General features: G+C 46.0%; 2 long non-coding RNA genes across 2 annotated transcripts; one reads left to right on the top strand and one right to left on the bottom strand.

Moving 5' to 3' along the window:
- Positions 1 to 1394: 1394 nt before the first annotated feature.
- On the top strand, positions 1395 to 2531 carry LOC119381488 (uncharacterized). Its single transcript, XR_005181476.2, has 3 exons — positions 1395 to 1762; positions 1843 to 1984; positions 2356 to 2531. It is a non-coding gene; the product is annotated as an uncharacterized LOC119381488 (long non-coding RNA).
- A 1085-nt stretch (positions 2532 to 3616) lies between these two features.
- On the bottom strand, positions 3617 to 6159 carry LOC119381487 (uncharacterized). The gene is made up of 2 exons (XR_005181475.2): positions 5998 to 6159; positions 3617 to 5118 (listed from the first exon to the last, which is right to left on the bottom strand). It is a non-coding gene; the product is annotated as an uncharacterized LOC119381487 (long non-coding RNA).
- Positions 6160 to 10536: the final 4377 nt, after the last annotated feature.

The raw sequence follows: 10536 nt of genomic DNA, 5'->3' as shown, positions 1-10536 counted from the left end.
GTATCAAATATTTTAATTTGACTTTGAAGTTTTTGTCGCTGAGCATCTGCAAGCTAGCCACAGTGCAATGGGCATTATCCTGACGAGTCAAGACAGTTCCCCCGAGTTTGCAAGTTCTGCATCCTGCATGCAGCCTATATCGTAGAAATCACTGTCAGGGTCACTGGACGACATTTAACTTATTGTTGTTTATGTGCACCACGGGCAGATGATGGATTTGCCGCTAGTACGTCGCGAGTTTCTGTATCCCCGTGACATCACACTGCTATGAAACGTCACCGAGCAGCCGCCCCCTCGATATCGAAACCAAAAGTGTCTTTTTAAGGTAGCGATAAATAAAATATATACGATGCATTCCCAGGCACCACAATACTCGTTTTAGGTTTCTCGACGCCAGTATTATTATTTAGAGCATCAATCCGAAAATTTTTAAAATTCATGTCAGTACTCCTTTAACATATCTTTTTTCCTGTCTGTACTCATAAGTAACCTCAACTTACTTGGTAAGAATCTTTAGCACATAAGCGACACAAGGACGAAAAGGGAGGGACAACGTCTACACTAACTTTCAACGAAATGGTTTATTGCGCACAAGGCACTAATAGACACAGTGGTGGTGCTCTAGCGCTTCACCAAGATGCCATGCAGAGGGATATGTCTTTTTCTGTTTTATTTTGACAAAATATGTGGCACACTATAATCACTTCGCGAACTACTACACATTCAATACAGTCAATTCTTTATTCGAGAAGGATAGTTGCGGAGTGCTAACACAATTGGTACCACTTTTACATTTTTTGCAGCTTCTATTATCAATCTCGTTAGTTCAACTCTATTAGCTGATGAAACCTTTGTGTCCTGAAAGAAAGGTTCATACTCTCGTGCCCTACACTGTGACGCCAGCCATCCATCGTTGCATTTGTTCACAAGATTACAGTGCTCTCTTAACCTATCATTCATGCAGTGGCTCATTTCCTGACATACCACTTACCACATGAAAGAGGTACCTGCGGCCGTATAATGAACCGCTGTTCCGTGTTCCGTATTCCGTTTTGGCCGCCATTAGCGCCCCGTGATTGGTCGTTTCACCTGTCACTCAAGTGACGTGTCGGAAGCCCAAATTTTGGTGACGTCAAAATGACGAGTACGCGCTCATTATGCTAAAATATACGGAATCGGTTCCGTCGAAGCGCGGAACAGCCAGCGAGTGGCCCCGTTTCGACGGAATAGCAAACATGGCGGCTTTTTCGTGTTGTTGGCGGCGGTCGCTCGCCGGCTTGGCAGCGCCGTGTGCGCCCGACGACGCGCTGGACATGCCAGTCGATGAAAGAGTTCGCCGTCACCTTCACCCGAAGAAAGGAAGGTGCGGCGGTTGTGCTGATTGTGCGACGAAGTGGCCGAGGAAGGCGACCGACTGCGCTGTCGGTGCAGCCTGTGGGTGTTGTGCGGCCTTCGGTTTTTCGCGAGTGGCAGCCTTCAAGCCTCGTTTGGAAGCGAGGATACTATTGTCATCATGCAAGCTGCGGTGAGCAGACTGTGTGCGATGTTGTGGCGGAGGTAATCGTGCACGCCGGGATCCGTAACAAGTGGGTTCACTTGCCGTGGACGCCAGATGAAAAGGGGGCCTTGAATGTTTCCTACGGCTGCCGGCGTCATCGGATGCGTGGACGGCAGCGTTGCCGTCATCATTGCACCGAAGGGCGACGATCACAAGGCGGCATTTTATCCCCGCAAGGGACATTATGCCCACATCGTCATGCTAGTAAGTATCGGTCTTCCCATCCTTTCGAGCGCATTTCCGCGTAGCGAAATGTGGCTCACAGTGGTTCACGCTTTCGTCAGATCTGCGACGAAGACATGGGAATCCTGCCGTGAACCACTGCGTCTGGGGTCAGACTACGACGCCCACGTCTGGTGGACAACGCGGCTGCGTGAGCGCATCGAAGGGGCCCGGATTGCCGCGGCCGTACCTTCTGGCCTCTAGGTGAGCAGAACAAAAAGTTGGGATATTCACAGTTTGAGCTAGCGGAATATTTGCTCGCGCTATGGTTAATGCCCTGTTTGATTAGCTACAGGTACTGTTGGTAACTGTGACAACTGACAGGATGTCGCTCGCTGCATGTGTGTCATCTTGCAGCTATCGGTTATCCGCTCCAAAATATCGACAAATGACTCACATTGTCATGACAGCCCATTTGTAGTAGTCATGCTTCGCGTAGTACGGGTAAGTCAGACTGGTGAAGTGTAGCATTAGATCATGTAGATGATTCTATCATTTCTCTCTTTGTGTGGCTCAGCCTTGTGGATCTCTTACATTGAAGTAGTATTTACAACACACCACTTGTATTTGTGCAGGTGACAGAGGCTACAAACCAGGACCATGGCTCCTGACACCTCTCCGAGGCTGTCCTCCCAGAAACGCTGTTAAAAAGGCAAGTGCTACACTGCACATGCTGCAATGCAGTCTGTAATGAAGCGTTGTGCTGGGCTATTGAGGAGCTGCTTCCGCTGCGTTCAGCAGTGCAGTTGTACCCTCCATTAAGAATCAGAATGTGCATCTCACATTGCTGCAGCATGTGCAGTGTTACACTTGCCTTTGCATTGCAGAAGGTGACAGAAATGTTCATGATTTCAGCGATGATTACAATAGTGAGCATGGCAGTGTTGTCAGAGATGACCCCCAACCACTGCTTAGACAAGGAAGGTCATCACGCTCCTCATGTATTCCTGGACAAGCTGTCCGCAGTGGTAATCCGCTATTTGGCTAACTACACCACTGACAACAGCACTAGGCAAGTGTCATTTCAGTGAGAAACATGTGCCTAAGAAGTAACAATAATATATGGGGTTTTCCGTGCCAAAACCGTGATACAATTCTGAGCCACACTGCAGTGGAGGACTGAATTTATCTTGACTACCTGTGGCTCTTTAACGTGAATCTCAATGTAAGTACAGCAGTGATCCTGCATGTTACCCTCATGGAGATGTGTTCGCTGTCAGCAGGAACTGACCCATGTGCTGAATGAAGTTCAGCAGTGTGACTTCTTACCTGCTAAGATGTTACCTAACAAGTAGAAGAAAACATTTCGATGTTAAATTTCCTGGTAATAATAAATCGCTGCTGGGTTTCATCATATGCTGTATGACCAGGTCTTTCGCAGAACTTGACTGCACGTGACTGGGTCATTTTTATGTGGCGGTAGATAGGAACTTTTCATTTAGCAACTGTCAATATAACACACTGTACTCGGCAGCCAAGTGATATAGCCAATTCACTGGAAAGCAAGGGTTTGTTATTGTTTTTGTTACTGCTGATCGTCCTCTAATCACGAACACTCTGACCGTTATCTGCTCTATTACTGGGAGTGCACACCAAGTCTTTGTCTCCTAACTTCCTGTATAACACCACACGGCTCGCCTTTTGCTTCATGCACAACTTGTGGGCACTGTGCTCTTGTGTTGCACATCCACCACACTGTTCCTTTTGAAACGGCCAACTGATGCTGAAACAGATTGTCTGGCATTTCAAGTACCTTTTTCTCATTCAGAAGTGTGCTCATTTGTGAATGCAGAAGTAAGACGAAAGAATATGTAAGCACACTCTTCAAGACAGAACCTTGTAAAAAAAGAATTTATTCATGTTCACACCAATGCAAAGACGGCATATACTTTCTGTAAATAAACGCACATTGTGAAACCGTAGTGTCATGTTTTTAAAGCATTGCTGACATTTATTACATGCACAAGTTACAAGAAACATCATGCTGAAGGAAGCACAGTGTGACATTGTACTGCATGGCTAATTAATGACTACTACAATGCAAATATAGATGACATCAGCATGCCTTTCTACTATGGACATGTTACGTTGCTAAAAGCGTTATATGCGTCTCAAGGAGCACCTTTGTGGTTGCGTGTGGCAGGGACCAATACTGTAAACAATGTCTGCGCACCTCAAATATTAGTTTAAGTTCGGGACATGTTGTCTCTGTTTATTGCTGTGTCCCATCCTATCGCATGAAAAAAAGGGACACATGAAATGTGCACAGTATATGAATCACAAGGTACATGGGCAATTGTGTGCACAGCTATGCATTTCAGATATATTACAGAGTAGTATAATACCCCTAACAAGATGGCGGTTTGTCAATGCTTATAAGAAAGGACAGTTGCATAACAATGGTATTACATGAAGTGGCAAGACAAACCAATGTATACAGTGTGCAAAACACACCTGTGCAATTGACGGGATGCTTTCCTGAATAGCAATAGCAAAGATTTTTCTTACAGATACTATAGCGTCAACATTACATAAATGTAAAATGCATGTTGCAATGTAACTGGCCTAATTTGTTTCCAAAAAAAGTATATGTTTGGTTTTCGAGGGCATAACTTTGCAAAAGGATTGATAGCTGTGACCCACGCAAAAGTCAACTGCAGTTTCAAAAAGGACACAGATAGTAGACTGTGTAATTGTTTTGCTTAGTGTAAAAGCACCTTCTGTGAGTGGCCAGGCATACCATCCTTTAGTACAACTCGTAAAAACACTTGTGTCATATACATTCCTAATTCAAGTGACAACTACAGTCTTTTGGTGTACAGTCAAGCATGGTCTGCATATCGTTTCAGATAGCTGACTAGCACATGTCAAAAAACTTATGAAGAGCAAGCACTGCCACGAAATCTTGCAGTGTCAGTTTCACTGGAGAGAAAGGCTATGCTTACAGGCTTGCCGCATGAAATGACGCCACATCGCCACATGATATGTGTTGTGTGCATCATTTCAGAAGGCTGACGATCACATATCAAAGCAACTTGGGCAGACGTGCTCACACTACACCAAGAAAGAGGAGTATCGATTTAAAAACACTTATGCACTACACTTGTCACACCAAAAAGATGACATGCAAGTAAAGAAACACGAAACAAAGAACAGAAAAAAGAAGACAAGTTAAAACGGAAATAAAGTCCTAATGTTCATGGCTGACGAGGTGGCTACAGCAGCAGTGAAGAGTGGGGAACTCCAGGCCCAATGGCAGCCAGGAGATGTTAGAGAGTGCCTGCGATGCATTAGGTAGCCGAACGCATGCCTCTCACTCCATCGACAAGCTCCGGATGCTGCAGGTAGAGAAATTCACAATGTATTACAGGCCACTTAATGCAAGAACACACAGGAAACCAAACTAATGCTCCATCGGTTTGATTCGAATAGGCAGCGATGACAAGGAATTTGTCATTGAGCTGGAGAAAAAATCCAACCGTTTTTTGTTATTTATACGTTTAAACCAGGGCCCAACCACAAGAAGTCAAATAGATTTGAAGTGTTGGTTTCACTTATTTTTGTTCCATGAAAATGTGACCCTGAATTGACTCCGCTTCTTCCTAACCTCGGTACAAGCACTTCAAAGTAGCATCGTTAAGTCTTCACACTTGAGCCTCCTTTACGTGGCAAAAAAAAAAAAAAAAGGACTCGGAACTTGGCGAAAAACTCGTAGCACTTCTAGTCACACACACCAAAAACAGGCCCGCCGCTGCAGGAACAGCCTGACAGGTGGCTCCGTAAATTGTCCCCCCTCTTTTTTTTTTTTAAGAGCTCTCGCCGCAACGCGGTAAACCAATGCAGCATATATCAGACAGTTCTTTGCAGGCTACAACAATTATACTTATCACAGCTATTCGTTATATCATCACAAATGAAACACCGTGGTGTGCATGTTAACGCAAATGTTTTACGCAACAAGTTTCTTCTGTGCAAGTTCGATTCAGCAGAAATGTACGTAAAATGCACAGGGGAAACAACTGAATGTGCACGTCCATGTACGCTGTAACTACGCTCGCTCACGCACCTCGTTCACGAAATCAAAAGGTGAAGCTTACTAGATATCAGACGATAGAAGTACAGGCTTCCCCAGTTCATAACGATTTTTTTTTTTTGCTACCTGTAAGAACCAAAGCAAACATAACGCGGTAACGGCATGCTCGGCATTGTTTACTCACCTTACGGCTAGAATTCCATGTTTTCCTTGCCCTTCGCAGCTTCTGATATTCCTCTGCGACGCAAATACTCCCCGGTAGTAGCGATCACATTCTTTTCGCAGCATTATAGGTGACAGAACCAGAAAACGCGGCTCGCAGAGACGATCAGCTGTTTTTCTCGCAACGGCCGCCTTAAGCGACTTGGATTGGATGCAAAAGCGACACCCATGTGGCTACGACTCTCAAAATACGTTTGTTTTGCGTTTACTTCGCAATATGCTTCATTAATTTTAGCACCAGAAGCTCATAAAACGAATTTATTTTCATTTACGTACAATTGTTGTTTTGTCACACGCTCGCGGACGAAATAAAAGAGTTATACGGCCCCTTTGCGGCCCTCAACCAAGAAGTCACTAAAGCCCCTAGATTTTCCTTCTGAAAATACCTAAAAAATACTAGGGATTTCCCCAGAATTCCTACGTAAAAAACGCAAACTGCCGCACTTGTCTTGTTCGACAAGCTATGGGCGGCTACGAGCTCTTTTTATTGGCCAAATTCGAAAAACGTCGCGGCTTCCGGCGTGGGCGGCGCTTCAAGCGTGACGTAACAGGGAAAACGGAATACGGAACACGGAATAAAAGTACATTATACGGCCGCTGATAAACGACAGCTTCTCAGCATGTCCTATGTCGTTTTGTGCAAGCAATTGTCTACTTTGGTGCTTGACTACTAATTCTGCAAATCGATTTCAGCTTGCATGGAGCTGAAAAACTACTTGTACATTAGCACGTGATGCCATCCTTTCCATAACTGTAGTTGGATAGCGTAACAACTCAACAGGACACACAGCACATGGGAAAGGTTCACACACAACGCGTCGCACAAACAGAAGTGTAAGTCGTAAAAGGCTTAAAGGGCCCATGACAGCCGATTTTTCATTTGTGACATTTATGTGGCAATAAGTAGGCCTATGTCTTGTAATCACGGAATGACACCGCAAATGCTCCTACGTGATGTCTAATTAATCTTAGCAGCCTTAATTATGATCATTTTTAACGTAGGTTCAAAACGCGCGCCGAAAGAGGATAAGAAACTAGCGCCGCATGATGACGTACGCTCAGTATTGGGTGACGTCAGCCACGCGCTTGTTGAACTGCCAGTTGGATAAGTTCGTCTGCTCGTCGAGCACGTCGTAGACGATGTCATCGCTGTCAGACGCAGATTCGTGGCCCTACTCATCGTCTAACGAGCCCGACGACGGTTCGCAAGTGGCAGACGCTGAGGTTGCGAATGTTTTGAACGGAGGAGCCTGGCAATGCAGCGGCTGAAATCGAACGCGTCTCCTCGCCGCAAGGATCGCGGCTGCACTTTTTTCTAGCGCCCCGATGCGTTCGCCTATAGTGGACTCACTATGCGTTGCTCTTTTTGTCGCCACCCGGCAGTTATTTTTTTTTTACAAGCGTCTAGTGCTGACAGCACTGCTTGGCGCCGCCGTTGAAGAACGGTGAGAAGCCGTGAGCAGGTGTATCACTGGCGTCTGAAATATGGTAGCTGCGCCTTCGTCGAAGCAGCTGTAGTGAAATATAAAGAAAAACATAAGAGTATGATAATAAATTATAACGATTCCAGTTCACTACAGACGCCGCTTAGACGCCGCAGTTGTACGTCCTCACCCGAAAGCGCTGAACGGCGCACACCTTGAAACAGCGAAAGCTAGGCATCGAACCGGAAGACGTCATTTTGCTATCCACCTATAACATGTGTAAGTTGTTTCAACCTCCTGAAACAGCCGAGTACGATATTCATTGGAAGTTAGTCGAAGCGAACGGCATACACGTTCTCTGTTAAACACGTTACAGTTTTATTTGGGCATCCGCAGCAGCTCTGCGGACGCAGCCTGCCAGCCATTCCCAATGACAGGCTGCGTCCACATATATGTAGTGGGCGCTCAAATGAAACTGTCTATTAATGCACGGCACAGCTACAAGAACGCTGAATGTGGAGAAATGCACACAACGCGCGCAAGCGCCTACAGCAGAAGGGGCGGTGCGACTAGAAAAAGTTGCACTGGCGCCATCTGGATTTTTCTTTGCCAAGAGGAACGCCTGAACCCTCCCGTTCGCGCCACTAGGAAGTTGGTTCTAGTTCACTATAGACCTACTCCATGTTTGTAAACAGCGGTAGGCGCCGTCGATATATTCAGGGCCCTTGTAGCGACGTCACGGCGCGTAGGCTCCGCCCAGCCGGCCCAGCTTGAAGCGCGCTACCGCCCTCTATGATCACGTGACAACTGGCGCAGCAGCTGCAAAAGCTGCCTCCGAGCACCGCGCGTCGGGGCGCCTCCCGCATGTTTACAACGGAGGCACGGAGGCGCGCACATGAAGGCTCCCTAGTTTACGAGCGGTGGCCGCAACAGAGGAAGTTGCTGTGGCTGTAAGAGAGACTCTGATATGAACATCGTGTTGGCGTGCTGCTCCAGCTCTGTGAACCTCATCAAACCATGAGGTATCTTGACGGCGGGAATGTGACTCATTTGCGAAATATCATCACCGTTGCGACAGTCTAGGTCACACGTGTACGTCTTAATTTGTTAACTAATGCAAGGACGATCTCGGCGACACATTCATCCGTGACACGCTTGCGATAATGCTTTAACTACATGCTGTGGACAAGGCGGCTGCGTACCTGTCAGGTCTGTCAACCGCGGTCCGCGGCTCCCTCCTTACGCTCAAGTCGAGACCGCGAAATGCGTACAGCCCGTAAACACACTCGGTAACGTTCCCGAGTGTTGTTTTTCTGTGAATTCTGACAGATATGGACATACCGTGAAGCGCACAGCAGCCAGAACAGCCCTGCACGATACACTTTTGCCAGGTGTATCATCGCAGCCGCATAAGATTACGAAAAGCATAGTCGAAGTCGCGGCTGTGTTAATGAACCGTGACCAAACAGAAAGAAGCACATGCGCCATGACCGAGCCACGCTTTAGTTCACGCTAGTACAATGAAACCATTTTGGCGCGTCTAAGACTTATATCAACAATGGAAAAAAGTGCTATCAACAATGGCAACGGTGAAGAATTCTCCGCATATATGACAATGCTATCTACAACGTGCTCGCTATGCCTCCGCACAAGGCTTATGCCAAAAAATGCGGTGCTGCACATTACAATGACAACCGCTTGACAAGGCTAATCCTTTCTGCTGGGTAAGCCGCCCCAAAACATAACCGATGAACCGACGTCGGAGACAATTTCTCGCGTTTTACAGCTGCCGCTAATTTCTTGCGACGGTCTTCGTAAACAACTAATGAAAAAAAAAAACCTTATTCCATCCTTCTCCTGCCCTCCTGCGCAAATAACTGTGGCACTGCTCGTCGTTACACCGTTTTTTCTTCTTTGCACGACGACAAACAGCGCACGCACCAGCGAAAACACAGCACCAACTGCGGTAGGCACGGCGGCTTTTGCCTACCGCGCGAAACTAAACGCCCGACGACAGCGCCACCGCATTTTCGTGACGTATGTCCGGTGGAATTCGTCTATAACCACAGTGCACCGCGCGTATTTCTGTCTGTGACGTCGACAATACTTGCTTTACCTCTGCAAGGTCACAAGGGGCCTACGTCTACGTCATACTAGTGGTTATGTTGATAGGAGTTCAAAGTTCAGATGAGCACTCAGGCTTATTTTAAAACCAAATTAAAATATCTTAAAGGCAACGCTCGTCACTCACAATCGGTCAGAAGTGCCCCCGCATGCAGGACTATGAAACAACACAAGCATCTCGCGTTTCCAAATTTGGTGTCAGGGGTCCTTTAAATTAGGAAGTACCGCTCCATTGCTCTAGTTGGCTGTTCCAACAGTGATGTCGCTCAAAAAAGAACAGCTGATGTGCCATACTTGCACAAAATTTAGCATTACATAATAAGGTTGGTGTCACATACAAATGTGCAAATAGTTTTCCAGCTCTATGAAAGCTGAAATCAATTTGCAGAATTTGCAGTCAAGCACGGAAGAAAACTGCTTGTAAGAAAACGATATAGGATGTGGTTTGCAGAATGTAGACAAACTGTTGCTTATCAGATACCTCTTTTCTGCAGTAAGCAGTATGCTGGGCAAACAAGCCGCTGCATGAATGATAGGTTAAGATAGCATTGTAATGTGTGAACCTTTCTTGCAGAACACAAAGGTTTTGTCAACTAACAGAGCTGAACTAACGAGATTTATAATACTATTAGCTGCAGGAATTGCAAAAATTGGGTACCAATCGTGTTAGCACTCTGTCCCTGTCCTTGTCGGATAAAGAATCTGCTTTCTTGATTGTGCAATAGTTCGTTAGTTGATTAGTGTTACGTACGTCTTGTAAAAATGAAGTGGAAAAAGACAAATAAATCTCTGTGCATGGCTTCTTGGTGCAGTGTGAGGGCACCAACACTGTATAAATGTTTGCCTCGTGTGCAATAAACGATTTTGTTTAAAGTTAGTGCATGTGTTGTGTCTCTCCATTCTTCTCCTCGTGTTGCTTATGTGCAAAAAATTATTAGTATGTTGCCAACTAG

This window comes from Rhipicephalus sanguineus, chromosome 2 (genome assembly GCF_013339695.2).
Source record: "Rhipicephalus sanguineus isolate Rsan-2018 chromosome 2, BIME_Rsan_1.4, whole genome shotgun sequence".
Taxonomy (NCBI): Eukaryota; Metazoa; Arthropoda; class Arachnida; order Ixodida; family Ixodidae; genus Rhipicephalus; species Rhipicephalus sanguineus.
The sequence above is the reverse complement of the archived record's forward strand: the minus strand, read 5'-3'. Positions and strand labels throughout refer to the sequence as shown.